This window comes from Salmo salar, chromosome ssa17 (assembly GCF_905237065.1).
Source record: "Salmo salar chromosome ssa17, Ssal_v3.1, whole genome shotgun sequence".
In the NCBI taxonomy this organism is placed as follows: domain Eukaryota; kingdom Metazoa; phylum Chordata; class Actinopteri; order Salmoniformes; family Salmonidae; genus Salmo; species Salmo salar.
The window spans coordinates 30,351,190-30,372,372 of record NC_059458.1 but is presented as its reverse complement, the minus strand read 5'-3'; the positions used below and the strand labels follow the sequence as shown (position 1 = coordinate 30,372,372).

The following is a 21,183-nucleotide window of genomic DNA, read 5'->3' as shown; positions in this document are numbered from 1 at the left end:
CACTTAGCCGTTCTTTAGAACAACAAATCATTTTTTCCCTTTCCTTCCCTCCAGGCCTCCACCTACATATATCATTCCATAGATATATCATTCCATAGATATATCATTCCATACATAAATCATTCCATACATATATCATTCCATAGATATATCATTCCATAGATATATCATTCCATACATATATCATTCCATAGATATATCATTCCATAGATATATCATTCCATAGATATATCATTCCATAGATATATCATTCCATAGATATATCATTCCATACATAAATCATTCCATACATATATCATTCCATAGATATATCATTCCATACATATATCATTCCATAGATATATCATTCCATAGATATATCATTCCATACATATATCATTCCATACATAAATCATTCCATACATATATCATTCCAAACATATATCATTCCATAGATATATCATTCCATAGATATATCATTCCATACATATATCATTCCATACATATATCATTCCATAGATATATCATTCCGTAGATATATCATTCCATACATATATCATTCCATACATATATCATTCCATACATAAATCATTCCATAGATATATCATTCCATACATAAATCATTCCATACATATATCATTCCATAGATATATCATTCCGTAGATATTTAATTCCATAGCTATATAATTCCGTAGATATATAATTCCAAGCTTAACATGCAGTTTAGCTGCAGAAGTTGTATAACGCTGAAATCTCTCTCTCACTAACCATCCATTGTAATGGAATCATATTCCCAGAGGATACACATGGTAAGCAAAACGGACATTGTGGACACGTTCCTCTGCCCAGGTGTTGTTGATACTTGCAAGAGCTTACAACACCTGGATAGGTATTTTACCTATCAGCTAACCATCATATGTTATAGCAATCTGGTGCCCTACGGCATAGTCGATGACGTGGCACGCAACCATTGGGTTTGGGGAAAAGGCGTTCGGTCACGGCTCAACCCTGCAACCAGGAAACAGCCATTGTAGCCGAACCCTGATCGATCTATAGAACTGCCCAGTTGTTGACTGAGCGGACTGGTGGGAGTTTCTAAAACTAATGCAGATCGATGACATGTCAATGAAGCCTCGCAATTTCCTAATTCAGATGTCTTTCCTCTGTTTTCTCTGCAGTAGAGAGAATACAATGACCCTTCAGGTGACCGTGAGGTCTCTGTGTTGGACACTACACTCAACACTTGTTCATGCTCAGTCACATTACCAGATTACTAAAATGACACAAACGTTCCTGACTGTGATATACTGACCCCCTATTTCTATGTGGTCCTGTCTTGATGTTTTATAGGGACTCCCTATTTCTATGTGGTCCTGTCTTGATGTTTTATAGGGACTCCCTATTTCTATGTGGTCCTGTCTTGATGTTTTATAGGGACTCCCTATTTCTATGTGGTCCTGTCTTGATGTTTTATAGGGACTCCCTATTTCTATGTGGTCCTGTCTTGATGTTTTATAGGGACTCCCTATTTCTATGTGGTCCTGTCTTGATGTTTTATAGGGACTCCCTATTTCTATGTGGTCCTGTCTTGATGTTTTATAGGGACTCCCGATGTCTATGTGGTCCTGTCTTGGTGTTTTTGCTTACTGTCTATATTATAATATTATCTATATCTATAATATATTTAATATATTCTGTATTAGAGCCACTCCTCCTCTCTGGGAAGAATTGGACTCCTTCCAAACATGATTAAAAGGAATGGGCAGGACTCCACTGGCCCCGTAACCCCCAAATTCCACCCGGAACAAAGAGGGTCGCAAAACAACAGCCCTCCTCCTAAACACATCGCTCTAAAATGAACTTCTGGGCTTCCTCAACCCTCACTGCCCAACTAGGCTGCTGTATGGGGCTGTATTATTAGGTTACAGCTAACTAATAAAACCCATACCCTCAGAGTCTGAACAGGGGTGTCCCACATTCTGTTAGGTCAACTGAAATGTGACTATAAATATTTCCTCAACGCCAAGAAATGTCTGAGGCGGTGTGATGTTTTTTTTGGTATTTTTTCCCTCCAAGGTCCTTGCTCCTCGTGTGAAAGCCTCCTCTGTTTGACTTGCCAAGTATCTGCCAATGGTGGCTCTCTTTTACAAGTGAATGGACTCAGTTTAGCCACAGTTAAAAGACACACTAACATGCCATGGCCGGACCACAATGGCTGCGTGGGTCATTTGCCAAAGCTAATGATGCTACTTTGGCTGGACTAGCCTAGGAGACTAGGGAGGGAGATAACCGAATGATAAACAGGACTAGACTGGGGAGAGATAACAGAATGATAAAAGGGCTAGACTAGGGGATGAGATAACAGCATGATAAACAGGACTAGACTGGGGAGAGATAACATAATGATAAACAGGACTAGACTGGGGAGAGATAACATAATGATAAACAGGACTAGACTAGGGGGGAGATAATATAATGATAAACAGGACTAGACTAGGGGGAGATAACAGAATGATAAACAGGACTAGGAGGCTGGGGGAGATAACATAAGGATAAACAAGACTAGGGGGAAGATAACAGAATGATAAACAGGACAAGACTAGGAGGGGAGATAACAGAATGAGCAACACGACTAGACTAGGGGGGAGATAGCAGAATGATAAACATGACTCGACTAAGGGGGAGATAACAGAATGATAAACAAGACTATGGGGGAAATAGCAGAATGATAAACATGACTAGACTAGGGGGAAGGTAACAGAATGATAAACAGAACTAGACTGGAGGGAGATAGCAGAATGATAAACAGGACTAGGAGGCTGGGGGGGAGATAACAGAATGATAAATAGGACCACAGCTGCACTGCTCTCTCCCTCCCTCTTATCTGCATATCTGCACTGTTCAACGTTGGTCTTTCTTCTGCTTCAATTCACATGAAGGAAACATTTGAATAAACTGGCTAAAAAAATCTGTGATGCAACATGGATTAGACACGTACGCACATAGAACATTACAAAGATATAACAAAGTGACAAAGGAAGATTTAAAAATAGACACTTGAAGAGATGATAACAAAAGGTTTTGACAGTAGAGCAGTGTAGTTGGTCAAATCAGAGAACCCTTGTGTTTACGACTCTAAGCAGAGTACTGGAGGCTACAGCCCAGTAAGCAAAAAAACAAAGACATATATTTTTTACGTATTTTCAACCAGAAATATGTTTTTCAACATCTTTTGCTCATAGGGAGAGCATTACAAAGATTAAGTTATTACATCACACCCTGCAACTACAGTTTGTCCAACTAGGAGTACAACAGATCAGATCAGCACACGTTTTGATTACCAGTGCCTGGAAGACCATTTCATATTGTTTATCTATCCAGCATGGCTGCTGCAACAGTAAAGCTTTTTTTGTGCCATAATTTAAAACAAAAATGAATTGCATTATAATGCATTGCATGATCATGTTTAGTAATACACGGATGAGAATAACATCTTCTGAATAAAAAGCTTCTAAAGGATATAGCAAGTGCAACGTGTGACCCTTTGCCTTAATATGCGCACTTACAGCAGCTGTAGAGACAACACAGACATTAGCCATGGATCCACCCTGTGCCCACCCGCTCCTCTCCTCCCCTCCTCATTCCAGCACACATCCTTCAGTCAGACAGACAGGAGAACAAAGGGCATCGTTCACACAGTAGGAGAGCCCTGGGGTGACAGCACAGAACGGATACTGATCAAAACGGTTACACTGACAGACAACAGTGTGTCCAATAACATCCGGTTTGTAGACGCAAGAGAGAGGGGGGTGTTTGTTTCTGGCTGGGGGGGAGGGGGGGGGGGGGGGGTACAGTGATATGGGAGTGATGTTCATCAGGGTTGGGGTCAGTTCCATTTCGAGAAATGTCAGACAAATATTTCTTACTGAAAAGCCATCATTTAACTGAATACATCCTAAACTTCCTAAATGAGCTGAAATTTGAAATGGAATTGACCCCAGCCCTGATGACCATGTGTCCACCACAGAGAGAGGAAGGGGGAAAACAGACAAACCAGGTCACATGGACAGTCCTTCACTGGCCAATGAGGGAGGGGGAAGCAGCACAGCATCACCAGACACTCATTCTGAGAGGGAAAGACTGGCACCTACATTAAAGAGCAGCAGTAAAATAACAATAGTGAGACTATATACAGGGGGTACCGGTACAGAGTCAATGTGGGGGGGGTTGGTCGAGGTAATTGAGGTAATATGTACATGTAGGTGGGGGGCAATGCAAATAGTCTGGGTACCATTTGATTAGATGTTCAAATAAACCAGAGCATATTTTCATGTATCAACCCTCCAGAAACCTTTAAGGAGGGGGAGAGAGAGAGAGAGAAAGAGAAAGAGAGAAACATTGCAACTCATCAGCACACAAACTGGCTAGCCGCTCCCTCCACTGCAAAGGGGGAGTTGGGATTCGGGGTGATGTTGTGAGCGGCAAAGCATTCCTCGCTTGTGAAAAACAAACCGTTAACTTTCTCAATGGAGTGGGGGTGTGAGTGTGTGCAGAGAAAGAGACGGGAGGGAAGGAGGGATGGAGGGAGGGGGGCATGGGGATGCCCAACTGTGCCCGCTCTGAGCCAGACAGAGAGGTTGGGGGGAGGAGGATGGGGGAAGGGAGGAGGGGGAGAGGAGGAGGATGGGGGAAGGGAGGAGGGGATTGTTTATTCCCTGGACCATTAATACAGTACCTCCTGCCTCTCTACAGTGCCTTCGGAAAGTATTCAGACCGCTTGACTTTCACATTTTGTTAGGTTATAGCCGTATTCTAAAATTGATTAAAGATTTTTTTACCCTTATCAATCTAGGTGTTAGCCCCCATAATGACCAAGCAAAAACTGTTTTTTTGAATTTTTTGCAGATTCATTACAAATAAAAAACTTAAATATTACATTTACATAAGTATTCAGACACTTTACTCAGTACTTTGTTGAAGCACCATTGACAGCGATTACAGCCTTCAGTCTTCTTGGGTATGACGCTACAAGCTTGGCACACCTGTATTTGGGGAGTTTCTCCCATTCTTCTCTGCAGATCCTCTCAAGCTCTGTCAGGTTGGATGGGGAGTGTTGCTGCACAGCTATTTTTAGATCTCTCCAAAGATGTTCGATCGGGTTCAACTCTGGCTGGGCCACTCAAGGACATTCAGAGACTTGTCCCAAGCCACTCCTGCGTTGTCTTGGCTGTGTGCTTAGGTTCGTTGTCCAGTTGGAAGGTGAACTGTCGCCACAGTCTGAAGTCCTGAGCTCTCTGGAGCAGGTTTTCATCAAGTATCTCTCTGTACTTTGCTCCGTTCTTCTTTGCCTCAATCCTGACTAGTCTCCCAGTCCCTGCCACTGAAAAACAACCCCACAGCATGATGCTGCCACCACCATGCTTCACCGTAGGGATGGTGCCAGGTTTCCTCCAGATGTAACGCTTGGCATTCAGGCCAAAGAGTTCAATCTTGGTTTCATCAGACCAGAGAATCTTGTTTCTCATGGTCTGAGAGTCTTTAGGTGCCTTTTGGCAAACTCCAAGCGGGCTGTTATGTGCCTTTTTACTGAGGAGTGGCTTCTGTCTGGCCACTCTACCACAAAGGCCTTATTGGTGGAGTGCTGCAGAGATGGTTGTCCTTCTGGAAGGTTCTCCCATCACCACAGAGGAACTCTGGAGCTCTGTCAGAGTGAGCATTGGGTTCTTGACCACCTCCCTGACCAAGGCCCTTCTCCCCCGATTGCTCAGTTTGGCCGGGCAGCCAGCTCAAGGAAGAGTCTTGGTGGTTCCAAACTTCTTCCATTTAAGAATGATGGAGGCCACTTTGTTCTTGGGGATCTTCAATGCTGCAGACATTTTTTGGTACCCTTCCCCAGATCTGTGCCTCGACACAATCCTGTCTCGGAGCTCTACGGACAATTCCTTCGACCTCATGGCTTGGTTTTTGCTCTGACATGCACTGTCAACTGTGGGACCTTATATAAACAGGTGTGTGCCTTTCCAAATCATGTCCAATCAATTGAATCAACTTTAGAATAAGGCTGTAACGTAACAAAATTTGGAAAAATTGAAGGGGTCTGAATACTTTCCCAAGGTCCTGTATGACAGGAAGTCAGGTTTACACAGACACTACTGCTATAGCAGTTGTTGACATCACACCTTAGTAAGGGCTGTTCTCTGACAACTGTCTGTCTGTCTGCCACTCTGTACTCACTTACCACTGCTGCCTTCTCCCTACCACTTGAAATGAAATGAAAGAAATGGGAACTAAACTGTCAACCGAAGGGCTGCTGGTCAGATCCCAGGTACATTTTCTGCCGCTGTACCCTCGAGCAAGGGACTTAACCCCAGAATTGATCTTGTGTCTCTCAGTGTGTGTGTGTCTGGGGGGAGTTGGAAAAGGCAGAAGATTCATTCCCATCACACAATGGACAGTAAAGTATCTATCGGTACTGCTCAGCACAGGAGTGGCAATAACACAGCAGGTATATACAGCACATACACTGATTATACTGCTCTCCTGCGTTGTCCACTGACAGACTGAACACTAGCTCTGTTTCCACCTTTTGAATTGGCTGGACAACACAATGGTGTGAAACACCCCCAGACTGTAACACCACACAGTAAGCACACTATGCAGCTCATACTATCAGGGCACAAGAAGAGACCCAGATGCAGACACAGGAGCCAGATGCTTAGCGTCTTTGTAGTTTAATTATAATCCAAAAAGGAGTAGGCAAGAGAATGGTCATGGACAGGCAAGGCAAAAGGTCAAAACCAGATTCTGAGTCCAAGAGCTAAAGAGTGGCAGACAGGATCGATGTCAGGGCAGGCAGAAGGGTCAGGCAGGCTAGATGTCAGGGCAGGCAGAAGGGTCAGACAGGCTCGATGTCAGGGCAGGCAGAAGGGTCAGGCAGGCTCGATGTCAGGGCAGGCAGAAGGGTCAAGCAGGCTAGATGTCAGGGCAGGCAGAAGGGTCAGGCAGGCTTGATGTCACGGCAGGCAGAAGGGTCAGGTAGGCTCGATGTCAGGGCAGGCAGAAGGGTCAAGCAGGCTAGATGTCAGGGCAGGCAGAAGGGTCAGACAGGCTAGATGTCTGGGCAGGCAGAAGGATCAGACAGGCTAGATGTCAGGGCAGGCAGAAGGGTCAGGCAGGCGGGTACGGAGTCCAGAAAAAAGGGTCAAAACCGGGAAGACTAGAAAAAGAGAATAGAAAACAGGAGCACAGGAAACCACGCTGGTTGACTTGAAAACATACAAGACAAACTGGCACAGAGAGACAGGAAACACAGGGATAAATACACTGGCGAAAATAAGCCACACCTGGAGGTGGTGAAGATAATCACAAGGACAGGTGAAACAGATCAGGGCTTGACACATACACTGAGGCAACAAGCAAGTGACCAAGTAGGCTGGTGGAACATGGTGTGTGTGTGTGTGTGTGTGTGTGTGTGTGTGTGTGTGTGTGTGTGTGTGTGTGTGTGTGTGTGTGTGTGTGTGTTTGATGGCTCCATACTCTCTCTGGATTTTCTCAGAAACTGTTCAGAGTTCAACGAAGATGATAAAATGGTTAAGGTTGAGTTTGAAGATTGATGAGAGGCCTGCATTTCCTCATTTCTAAATGAACACATTGTGAAAAACTAATTAAATGAGCAGGCGCACCAGAAGCTTTGGTCTAGTGTTAATTACAGTAAGCTCAATTAGCATGCGCTGCAGGGCATTCTGCTAAGGGGGATAATATACCAAGGTAGCAAGTGTGTGTGTGTGTGTGTGTGTGTGTGTGTGTGTGTGTGTGTGTACATGACTAAGCCACTCATTATCTACACAGCAGGATGGTGATAGGGAATAGTAACTGATCCAGATCCCCAATTAATACTGTTCAGACATGATCTATCTAATGTACTGGGCAAATAGGCAGATAGGCTAACAAATATCCAGCCACATCAGATCAGCGTTTCCAACCAAGTCAATCACTTAACAATCTCATATGCCTAGTTAAGTAAAGTTGAAATAAAAAATAAATACAAAAATCTGATATAGGGCAGTTTATCTCTCTGTAACAACACAAGTAGTCCTGCATGCGTGTCTGGTGAGAAGAGGGTTACAGCAGATTACAACAGCCCCCTATATGTCTGGTGAGAAGAGGGTTACAGCAGATTACAACAGCTCCCTATATGTCTGGTGAGAAGAGGGTTACAGCAGATTACAACAGCTCCCTATATGTCTGGTGAGAAGAGGGTTACAGCAGATTACAACAGCTCCCTATATGTCTGGTGAGAAGAGGGTTACAGCAGATTACAACAGCTCCCTATATGTCTGGTGAGAAGAGGGTTACATCAGATTACAACAGCTCCCTATATGTCTGGTGAGAAGAGGGTTACAGCAGATTACAACAGCTCCCTATATGTCTGGTGAGAAGAGGGTTACAGCAGATTACAACAGCTCCCTATATGTCTGGTGAGAAGAGGGTTACAGCAGATTACAACAGCTCCCTATATGTCTGGTGAGAAGAGGGTTACAGCAGATTACAACAGCTCCCTATATGTCTGGTGAGAAGAGGGTTACAGCAGATTACAACAGCTCCCTATATGTCTGGTGAGAAGAGGGTTACAGCAGATTACAACAGCTCCCTATATGTCTGGTGAGAAGAGGGTTACAGCAGATTACAACAGCTCCCTATATGTCTGGTGAGAAGAGGGTTACAGCAGATTACAACAGCTCCCTATATGTCTGGTGAGAAGAGGGTTACAGCAGATTACAACAGCTCCCTATATGTCTGGTGAGAAGAGGGTTACAGCAGATTACAACAGCTCCCTATATGTCTGGTGAGAAGAGGGTTACAGCAGATTACAACAGCTCCCTATATGTCTGGTGAGAAGAGGGTTACAGCAGATTACAACAGCTCCCTATATGTCTGGTGAGAAGAGGGTTACAGCAGATTACAACAGCTCCCTATATGTCTGGTGAGAAGAGGGTTACATCAGATTACAACAGCTCCCTATATGTCTGGTGAGAAGAGGGTTACAGCAGATTACAACAGCTCCCTATATGTCTGGTGAGAAGAGGGTTACAGCAGATTACAACAGCTCCCTATATGTCTGGTGAGAAGAGGGTTACATCAGATTACAACAGCTCCCTATATGTCTGAGCTACAGGCCAGGGACATCTGGTTGATCAGTATTGTTTTTCCTAGCCCTCCTCCAGTCTCCTCTGGTAAGGGAACCTCCCAGCCCCCCACCTAGCCCTCCTCCAGTCTCCTCTGGTAAGGGAACCTCCCAGCCCCCCACCTAGCCCTCCTCCAGTCTCCTCTGGTAAGGGAACCTCCCAGCCCCCCACCTAGACCCCCCTCCAGTCTCCTCTGGTAATGTATCCTCCCAGCCCCCCACCTAGCCCTCCTCCAGTCTCCTCTGGTAAGGGAACCTCCCAGCCCCCCACCTAGACCCCCCTCCAGTCTCCTCTGGTAATGTATCCTCCCAGCCCCCCACCTAGCCCCCCTCCAGTCTCCTCTGGTAAGGGAACCTCCCAGCCCCCCACCTAGCCCCCCCTCCAGTCTCCTCTGGTAATGTATCCTCCCAACCCCCCACCTAGCCCCTCTCCAGTCTCCTCTGATAGGGGATCCTCCCAGCCCCCCACCTAGCCCCCCTCCAGTCTCCTCTGGTAATGTATCCTCCCAGCACCCCACCTAGCCCCCCTCCAGTCTCCTCTGATAGGGGATCCTCCCAGCCCCCCACCTAGCCCTCCTCCAGTCTCCTCTGGTAATGTATCCTCCCAGCCCCCCACCTAGCCCCCCCTCCAGTCTCCTCTGGTAATGTATCCTCCCAGCCCCCCACCTAGCCCCCCCTCCAGTCTCCTCTGGTAATGTATCCTCCCAGCCCCCCACCTAGCCCTCCTCCAGTCTCCTCTGGTAAGGGAACCTCCCAGCCCCCCACCTAGCCCTCCTCCAGTCTCCTCTGGTAATGTATCCTCCCAGCCCCCCACCTAGCCCTCCTCCAGTCTCCTCTGGTAATGTATCCTCCCAGCCCCCCACCTAGCCCCCCCTCCAGTCAACTCTGATAGGGGATCCTCCCAGCCCCCCACCTAGCCCCTCTCCAGTCTCCTCTGGTAATGTATCCTCCCAGCCCACCACCTAGCCCTCCTCCAGTCTCCTCTGGTAATGTATCCTCCCAGCCCACCACCTAGCCCTCCTCCAGTCTCCTCTGGTATGGTATCCTCCCAGCCCCCCACCTAGCCCCCCCTCCAGTCAACTCTGGTAGGGGACTGCATGCTTCACAGTTGGGTGTAGTTTGATGGCTAAAGATTTTGCTGGTGTACTCATGTCTGACACACAAGTGTGTTTGTCTGCGTGTGTGTGTGTGTGTTTGTCTGTGTTTGTAGGTGAGCGTGTGTGTGAGGATTTACAGTGTTAAAACATCCTTAAACCTCAGACCCCCAGAAGGACCTGATTGAGGTCAGTTAACAAAACAGTCCTCCAGGAGAGACAAGAAGGACAACAGAGGGAAAATAATATTCAAACAAACAATGGGGTGCATACAGGCATGTGTGTGTGGTGTGTGGTGTGTGTGTGTGTGTGTGTGTGTGTGTGTGTGTGTGTGTGTGTGTGTGTGTGTGTATTCATGCGTGTCACTTGGTTAGGTTTACATTGAAAGTCCTAAGGGAACATAGGCTAATATTTACAGTAATAGCGTTGAGGTTTTAAATTATTTATATCATTCCAATTCAGTATGTTTGTAACGATTCTCATTGGTGGTAGGAAGAGTAGACCAAAGCGCAGTGTGGAAAGTGTTCATGATTACTTTTATTCACCAAACACTTAAACAAAATAGCAAAAGGCAAAAACGAAAGCGCACAGTTCTGTCAGGCACAGACACTAAACAGAAAACAAGATCCCACAAAACCCAAAAGGAAAATGACAACTTATATATGATCCCCAATCAGAGACAACGATAGACAGCTGCCTCTGATTGGGAACCACACTCGGCCAAAAACAAAGAAATAGAAAACATAGACTTCCCCACCCGAGTCACCCCCTGATCTAACCAAACAGAGAATAATAAGGATCTCTAAGGTCAGGGCGTGACAATGTTTAGTTAAATCTATAAGGGAACATAAAGACAACCATTAGACAACATGAATAAAGATAGTGGGTCAATCTGTGTGCAACAAAGAAAAGTCTCATGTTTTCTAACCACTGGGAAATTTGTGTCCAATGTTGGAAATGGTTGTCCACTTTTACAGGGCTGTTTTTTAAATTAACTAGGCAAGTCATTTAAGAATAAATTCTTATTTTCAATGACGTTCTAGGAACAGTGGGTTAAACACCTTGTTCAGGGGCAGAACGACAGATTTGTACCTTGTCAGCTCGGGGATTCGAACTTGCAACCTTTCAGGTTACTAGTCCAATGCTCTAACCACTAGGCTACCTGCCGCCCCATTTTGTCACTTGTCTGATGGGCTTAGCATCTGCAGCCATTCTTATGGTGTATGGATTCCCTCTGAGTGAAACACCATGGGGTTGAAGGTCAGGAAACTTCAAACTAGCAAGAGAGGAGAATATGACAGAGGCAACAATGAAAACAACGCAAAAAGTTCTGTTGAAACTTTATATATAAAGTTGAAGTTTAAACACAATGTTTGTGTGTGTTTATGTTTGCATTAAGGCATGTGTGTATGAGTGTGTGTGTGCATGTGTCCGCATGCGTGTGTGTGTCTATGTGTGCGTGCTTGTGTTTGCGTATGTGTGTGTGTGTGTGTCTAGTCCTCTGGTGGTTTGGGTGCTTGGTCTGGAGGCCTGGTGTGTGTGTCTAGTCCTCTGGTGGTTTGGGTGCTTGGTCTGGAGGCCTGGTGTGTGTGTCTAGTCCTCTGGTGGTTTGGGAGCTTGGTCTGGAGGCCTGGTGTGTGTGTCTAGTCCTCTGGTGGTTTGGGAGCTTGGTCTGGAGGCCTGGTGTGTGTGTCTAGCCCTCTGGTGGTTTGGGAGCTTGGTCTGGAGGCCTGGTGTGTGTGTCTAGTCCTCTGGTGGTTTGGGTGCTTGGTCTGGAGGCCTGTGTGTGTTCTAGTCCTCTGGTGGTTTGGGAGCTTGGTCTGGAGGCCTGGTGTGTGTGTCTAGTCCTCTGGTGGTTTGGGAGCTTGGTCTGGAGGCCTGGTGTGTGTGTCTAGCCCTCTGGTGGTTTGGGAGCTTGGTCTGGAGGCCTGGTGTGTGTGTCTAACAACAGCATAACCTTCAGAGAGAGACAGAGAGAACCCCACTGGGAGGCAAGGCAGGAGAAACAGTCTGTAAATACAGACCAATACAACATATTACTGGGAGGAGAGATGGAGAGAGAGAGAAAGGAGAGAGTGGGAGAGAGATAACGAAAGATAGAGACTGAACATGGAGAGAGTGACAAGAGTTATGGAGATACATATTTTCTCTTCAGTCAAATATCAGAGGGAAGGTGAAAAAAAACAGATGATCTGTTCACAAGATGAACTACCTACTATCCATCAGCTGTTTCAACTAAACACAGAGAGAGAGAGAAAGCCAGAGAGAGAGAGAGATGGAGAGATAAAGAAAGCTCTAGTACTCTCCTCTGTATTGTAACACAGTAAAGAAAGGATAGGAGAGGAGAGGAGAGGAAATGAGAGGATAGGAGAGGAGAGGAGATGATCATCAAAAATATTCTGGTGGAAGACATGATTGTTTATGTTTTATTTCCACATGGTGTGCAATCTCCCTGATTTTTTTCACTTCCAAATTGATTTCCCAGATTAATTAATTTGTAAAGCCATTACCTAAAGGTGGACATTTAATTTGGGCCGGAAATCAACGCCATCGCTCTAGGGAGCAGGAATAAGCCTCATTAATGTGTAAATGAAGGCGTGCGTGCGTCACAAAGACAATACCAAATCTGATTAGCTTTGAGAAATATTAGTTTACCTTTTTGAAATTACAATTTATCATTATGCCAAAGTGTCAGTTGTAAAAGGTCAGATCTTTCACCTGTGACAGAGCACATCCAAAGCCCAGCTTAGAAGTGGCTAACAGGAAGTCTCAAAGGGCAGGACAGTGACAACAACACGTCTACATTGAGACACAAACCCCTATGATGTGTCATTGTACTACAAGACACACACACACTTAGGCTGCAGTCTGAGTCTCCCAACCAAGGAATTAAATGCCAATCTAAAAGGAAAACACAAGGGCATCGTAGAATGACCCGCTGCTCAAACACATATAATAGCAATTCACGGTGACCATAAATCACGTCAGCTGAAAAAACCCTCCACTTGGCCCGTATGTCCAGCAGAGCAGAGACAAATAGTCTCCAGCGATTGAACTCCTAACCTTGAAAGATGCGGGAGGCGGCTCATTCATCTTAGCTTGGCTCGGTAGACTACCCCAACCCCAAGAGACTGTGGGGGCCTGTTGCTTTTGCTAAACTTTCAGCCCAACCCCAGAGTGGCAGTGTAAAGTGATTTCACAGTGCTGTTGTCATCACCTTAGGTTGAGAGATAGAGTTTGTAGCACAGCCAGACACTTAGGAGGACAACTCTTGCAGATAAATCGAAGTGGAAATGGGGGAGAAAATAGAGTAGTCAGATAATGTTTATTACTTCAGTAAGACTTTTTGACATATATAATCCTACCTCAGTAGGACTTCACTTAAAGCCAACAAGCAGGTATAACGCTTCATTAGTTGTTATAAGCATGCATGACCCTTCATAATGCCTTATTTGACTTAGTTACCATTACTTGGAAACTACAGCTTATTCCACACACATTTCCAGTCTTTCTCTCTGGTACCTGATACCTAAAATGTTATTTTCCAAACACATTCCTAGCACTACACAAACCTGCTAAGCCTACTTACAGCTGTAAAGTGTGGATTGTCTTCAGAACAGGTCAGGTCTTGCCATCACTAATCTCTCTCTCTCTCTGTCACCAGAGACAGAGGGTGAGAGTAGCTGGTCAGGATGCATACAGTATCACAGGAGTCAAGGCTAGGTCAGGGTTGACAGTGAGCCGTTAGTCTTCCTGTCTGACCCTTAGCTCCATACCTTCGCTCCTCACGGGGTCAACAACTTTAACTCAAGTAAGTCAAGACCCTTAGCTAAGGTGTCTTAAGTGGATCCATTACAGACAAAACAATCATTTAAGGAGACAAGAAAGTATGACCTCATTTCCTTAGGAAATGGATCTAAATATCGAGCACTCATCGGGTGAGGGCAATAGGCCTGACATCCAATCGGATACATTCTGTTAGGAAGAACAAGTTATTGGCACTTGGACATCAGAGCCATTGACTAAAGAGCAAGCAACTACTGTCATGCTGGGTGGGTGTAACCCTATCTCAATTACATGTTCAATTTAAAGGCTTTATTGGTATGGGAAACATATGTTAACTTCACCAAAGCAAGTGAGGTAGTGTAATGGCTGTCGTCGGATATAGACCAAAATGCAGCGGGGAAATGTGCACTCATCTTCTTTATTATAATCGGACAAGAAGGAGAACCAAAATAAACACGTACACAAAGAAAACACAACGACTATTCACAGGCTGGTAAGGCACAAGGCTATACACAGAACAATCTCCCACAAAGCACTCAACAAACACATACCTATATATAAGACTCTCAATCAGAGGCCACTAGAAAACACCTGCCTCCAATTGAGAGTCCAACCCCAATTAACAAAACATAGAAATACAAAAGACTAGACAGAACATAGAAATACACTAACATAGAACAGTGCCCAAAAAAAACCCGGAATACATAAATCAAATACCCTACTAAACAAACCACCACCCCGAACCACATAAAACAAATACCCTCAGCCACGTCCTGACCAAACTACAATAACAAATAACCCCTATTACTGGTCAGGACGTGACAGTACCCCCCCCCCCACAAAGGTGCAGACCTCGGATGCACCTCACACAAAAAACAAAATACCCCAAAACAAACATAAATCCCCTAAACTAAAGGGAGGGAAGGGAGGGTAGCTGCCGTCAACGACGGCACCTGTGCTACACCCCCCCACCCCAACCCACCTATACTGGAGGTGGCTCAGGTTCTGGTCTACAGCCACCCAGACTGTAGGCATACTCGCTTGGTTCTGGACCGTAGGCAGACTCACTCGGTTCCGGGCCGTAGGCAGACTCACTCGGTTCTGAGCTGTAGGCAGACTCACTCGGTTCGGAGTTATAGTCAGACTCGCTCGGTTCCGGACCGCAGGCAGACTCACTCGGTTCCGGACCGCATGCAGACTCACTCGGTTCCGGACCGCAGGCAGACTCACTCGGTTCCGGACCGCAGGCAGACTCACTCGGTTCCGGACCGCAGGCAGACTCACTCGGTTCCGGACCGCAGGCAGACTCACTCGGTTCCGGACCGCATGCAGACTCACTCGGTTCCGGACTGTAGACCCATTCACCCCTCTCCGAACTGTGGGCCGTCTCACTCGGTTCTGCACAGTGGGCCGTCTCCGTTGGTTCCGAACTGTAGGCCGTCTCACTCGGTTCCGGGCTTAACACTCTTACCGGATACTCTGGACGGGGCACTGTCGTCGGATACTCTGGACGGGGTACTGTCGTCGGATACTCTGGACGGGACACTGTCGTCGGATACTCTGGACGGGACACTGTCGTCGGATACTCTGGACGGGACACTGTCGTCGGATACTCTGGACGGGACACTGTCGTCGGATACTCTGGACGGGACACTGTCGTCGGATACTCTGGACGGGACACTGTCGTCGGATACTCTGGACGGGGCACTGTCGTCGGATACTCTGGACGGGGCACTGTCGTCGGATACTCTGGACGGGGCACTGTCGTCGGATACTCTGGACGGGGCACTGTCGTCGGATACTCTGGACGGGCACTGTTTCCGGACACTCTGGACAGGGCACTGTTTCCGGACACTCTGGACGGGCACTGTTTCCGGACACTCTGGACAGGGCACTGTTTCCGGACACTCTGGACAGGGCACTGTTTCCGGACACTCTGGACAGGGCACTGTTTCCGGACACTCTGGACAGGGCACTGTTTCCGGACACTCGAGGCTGGGCTGATGCACTGGAAGCCTGATGCGTGAGACTGGTAGTGGAGGTACCAGCCTGGGGACACGCACCTCAGGGCTAGTGCGGGAAGCAGGAACTGGCCGAGTGGAACTGGTATTACGCACTGGAAGCCTGATGCGTGAGACTGGTAGTGGAGGTACCAGCCTGGGGACACGCACCTCATGGCTAGTGCGGGGAGCAGGAACGGGCTGAGTTGGACTGGGCTGACGTATTGGAGGCCTGGTGCATGGTACGTGGTACATTTCAAATGTCATATTATGTCTATAAACAGTGTTGTAACAATGTGCAAATAGTTAAAGTACAAAAGGGAAAATGAATAAACATAAATATAGGTTGTATTTACAATGGTGTTTGTTCTTCACTGGTTGCCCTTTTCTTGTGGCAACAGGTCACAAATCTTGCTGCTGTTATTGCACACTGTGGTATTTCACCCAATAAATATGGGAGTTTATCAACATTGGATCTGTTTTCAAATTCTTTGTGGATCTGTGTAATCTGAGGGAAATATGTGTCTCTAATATGGTCATACATTTGGCAGGAGGAAGTGCAGCTCAGTTTCCACCTCATTTTGTAGGCAGTGTGCACATAGCCTGTCTTCGCTTGAGAGCCAGGTCTGCCTACGGTGGCCTTTCTCAATAGCAAGGCTATGCTCATTGAGTCTGTACAGAGTCAAAGACTTCCTTCATTTTCCTCTCTCTCTGACTGTTATACCCTTTACACATTACTGAGCCGAGCTGAACCGAGCTGTGCTAGCCTTACCCATTTACCATAGTTGCTGGAACTGTACTGGAATGGAACTGTACTGGAATGGAACTGTACTGGAATGGAACTGTACTGGAACGGACAAAAATATCTGAGCCATCACAGTACGGTTGGTTTGACCAGCAGAGCTTCCTAGACCCTTCAGATACAACAGTCCAGGGACCTCCCCTGGGAAACCTCCCCTCACTTTCCTCTGCAGAGGCATCAATGGGGCCCTTGTCCGACAGCATAGCACTCCACTGTGAGCCAGGGGTATCGCACACCGAAATATTGTCCTTGACTTTTACTTCAAACATTGGGATAACCTGACTTCAACAAGCGTGGCTGTGTGGCCTTTGACCCACCTCTTGGGAGTGTCAACGTTTACCTTGCTACTCTGGTAATATAGTCGCACACACACACACACACACACACACACACACACACACACACACACGCACTCATCTGAGCCCTCTTAGTGAATGACATGGTCAGTGCAAGGTGACCACCATAGCCCACCTGGCTAGGTGACCCTCCCTCCCTCTCCTCCCCCCTCCCACCATCCCAGTAAAACAGCAGTGGAGAGAGAGAGGGGAGCTGTGGTCTCTGGCTTACCTACTCACTATACAGTGCACTACTTCTGACCAGAGACCCTTGTCTAAAGTAGTGCACCACAAAGGGAATAGGGTGCCATTTCATAATCAGCCTGTGGCAGTCTGTCTAGCACTAAAATTATTTAATGGCTGCTTCCACTTTGAGCCGCATATTAAAGGCTGTATTCTGTAGACCTGATGCTGAGAGAGTGCAACGTTGTTTGTCTAGGCCAGGTGATTGCCATACAGATGTAGGATCTTCATTTGATCACCCTGTTGCAGGATAACTTTCCTGCAATGCAGAAAATGTTAAACTTTTAGTGTATTTGAGGTTTAAAAAGGCTTCTGAAGTTTGTAAATTCCACTTTGACATTTTTTACTTGACGAAAAATGTTTTAACCCATACAAAAATGTCCATTAATAATAATCCACATTTCACATGTCCTGTTCCTGCTGTAGTAAACTGGCTCAAATTAACATCCTACTGTATACATGTACATACACATTAAATACACATTTAATCCAACCTGTAAATGTAAACGGGAGATGAGAAATTACTAGGAATGAAATGGGGAAGTGAAAGAGGTCACAGAGGTTGAGTTTTGTGGGGATGGGGGATTTTATCAATGAATCATTCAACAGTCTTACTGTATTATTAATGTAGTGGAAGGGGAAACTGTCCTCTAGATTTGACCGTTTCCCATCAAACACCAGAGACCTACAGAGCAAGAATCACAATCCCAAATGCAATGGAGTCACAGTTAGTCTGTTACAGCAGATCACTGAGAGGTGTGTGTGTGTGTGTGTGTGTGTGTGTGTGTGTGTGTGTGTGTGTGTGTGTGTGTGTGTGTGTGTGTGTGTGTGTGTGTGTGTGTGGTGTGGTGTGGTGTGGTGTGGTGTGGTGTGTGTGTGTGTGTGTGCGGGCACGTGCATGCAAGCAAGTGAGCGAGTGTGTGTTGACAGGGGACGTTCTCCGATGAGAAACACACAGATGTAACTAAACACATGGATAAGTCATGGCACCAAGCCGTACTCAAATACATCAGAGGTACTTTTCTGAACAGCCTGGGGAGTAGTATTTTTGTTTCTGTGTTGTTGGGACAAGAGCTGAAGCGATTGAGCAGAGAAACACTACTCCTGAGACCTAAGAATACGCACGCAGGCAGGCAGGCAGGCAGGCAGGCAGGCAGGCAGGCAGGCAGGCAGGCAGGCAGGCAGACAGACAGACAGACAGACAGACAGACAGACAGACAGAGCGACAGACAGGCAGAGCGACAGACAGGCAGAGCGACAGACAGGCAGAGCGACAGACAGGCAGAGCGACAGGCAGGCAGAGCGACAGGCAGGCAGAGCGACAGGCAGACCAGAGCTGAGCCCCGCAGGTCCAAGACATTAAATCTCTGTTGTAGCATACTCCACCAGCCAATAGTTTTAACATGTAGTAACAAGCATCTCCCTCCTCTCATCTCTCCACTTTCCTTTCTCAACTCTGATCATGTTGTACACAGACATGCTACCAGAGTTGTTAAGAATGGAATATAATTAATGTCTCTCTCCTCCTCTCTCCTCAGGTCTTGTAGTTGACTGCTGTACTGCTCTTGTCTGTGGAGGTGCGCCAACTCACAATGGACACAAGTGCTTCTCTACCCTGACCTTTTCTAGCCCTTATCACTGAAGCTCATGTTCCACTTTTGTAGCCAGGTAGGACAGGGTGAGGGGCAGTCATTTCATCTTTTGTGAACAGATCTGATAAGGTGAACTGGACTTGCGCTGAGGGAGATCAGTGAGCGAAGCTATTGAATCATCAATAGGTCTGTTTAGAACAGATAGAACAGAGGACACAGAGAGCTGTGGGTTGGCAGCGCACTACATTGCTGCCTGCCATAAGATGAGGGACGGTGTCTGACAGACCAACCAACCTGCACATGTCCTCTATGATTATTGTTATTGGTATTGTTCAATGTAGGGTTATTTTGACCCTTTATTATTGTTGTTACTGTTGTTCCGTTGACAATATTAATTATTATTATTAATTATGTTAATATTGTACATCTCCAAAGTAAGCTCTGGCCGTATGTACATTGGTACGTCATGCCAATAGAATAGAATAGAATAGAATAGAATAGAGAGAGAGAGAGAGAGAGAGAGAGAGAGAGAGAGAGAGAGAGAGAGAGATGTTTGGATGCCAATAAAGGAATTGAATTGAGAGGTAGAGAGTGCCACAAACCAGATCTTTGCCCCAAAGAATACAGTATACACTCATTGAGAGATATATACATGATATATCATCACAGATTACATTCCAGATGAGAATTTACAGAGAATGAGACAACTTTAGACACATTCTAGCTGTATTCATGCAACATCATGAACCAGCCATTAGGTGTGATATTAAAGCCATTAGGTGAGGAAGAAATACATTACAGTGCTATTTTCAAACACCTTGATAAACTCTCGTTGTCTACTGGTGCATAAAACACTTTAGACATACAGTATTAACACAAATACTGTAAGCCCAGAGACTACTGTAAACCCAGAGACTACTGTAAACCCAGAGACTACAGTAAACCCAGAGACTACTGTAAACCCAAGGACAACAGCTGCTCAACTCTGCACTCTATCGACGAGTGGCAATAATTAACCTAAATTGTGAGCAAAGTTGCAAAGTTTGGGGCAACATGAATGTTATATGGCCTAGAACAGAAAAGAAAAGGACAATTCTGTCCTGGGCTGCGTCGTAAAGATGTGCATTATACTGTATCTAATGCCCTAAAGCAGTGCGCAGAATGATCAGACAGTCTTACTCTAGTGGTATGATTCCAACCGCTTGCCTTTTGTCTGTCGGGCCAACATCTTGCGCGCATAGGTAGCCTAAAATCCATTCGGAATCAACCGAAAATCCCATAACAGAATTGATCTGAAAAATGTATCGAAGGGACAGTACATTGACGCAACACAAGGCGTCCTATAGTCAAATAACAAAGATTATACCGCGTTTGTCATTCAGATAACACCATTTATATGAAGTTGCTTGTTCAAAGTCAATAATTATTTGACATAAGCATATTCTACGAAATGGAAATACGGTTACTCAAATATGTTCAAATTGCCTTTCAGTCAAACTTTCCAGAAAACTAAGTTAATTCAATTGCTGTCTCACTACCATTTTTTTTTTCATTTTTTTTTTTACAAACCTTACCTTTCTTTATTGGTGCATTTATGTTGCTGGGGAAAGTTAGTTTCATACGAAGGCTTAAGCGGAGCGCGTTGGCCTATACACAGTAGCCTATACGAGTATCCACTGTCCTGTGCGTGTCTCTCTCCTACCAAGTGGCTATCTGCCTGGCTGGCTTTGCAGGCGCTGTGATGTTGTGCGGAGATCCCACTACAGCTGTTAAAAGGGGAGTTTTGAACCTACGAATCGGTTGAGGGTGTTTTAAATCTCAAATTAAGGACATGTTTGTTACAATTTAATTGTAGGTAGGCTAACTTTTAACCACCCAGAGCCTTTTTCTTCAAACTAATTTCTCCAGTCATATAATTGTCTTTCCATTCTATTCAGAGTGAGAGATGCGCACCCCCCTAGATAGAATGGTCACTCTCGATGTAAGGGCGTGATACGGTTCTAATTGATATTGATAAGGCTACTTGACAGAACGGTGGCTTTTATACTTTGTCTCCTAATATACATTTCTTCTGGTAGTAATAGGACATTCTACTAACAGTTATAACTACGTTTTTGTATTACTATTATTACAAATGCTTTATTCATGGGAAATGTAAAAAAATATTT

General features: G+C 45.7%; 1 protein-coding gene across 2 annotated transcripts in view; it reads right to left on the bottom strand.

Annotated features, from left to right (window-relative positions):
- LOC106573968 (semaphorin-5B) overlaps nucleotides 1-20,746 on the bottom strand; it is an 85,198-nt gene extending 64,452 nt beyond the window's left edge. For both annotated transcript variants that reach the window (XM_045699370.1, XM_045699371.1), the window contains exon 1: nucleotides 20,590-20,746. The gene's annotated coding sequence lies outside the window, so the exon portion shown is untranslated. The remainder of the gene's footprint in view (nucleotides 1-20,589) is intronic.
- Between the last annotated feature and the right edge of the window lie 437 nt (nucleotides 20,747-21,183).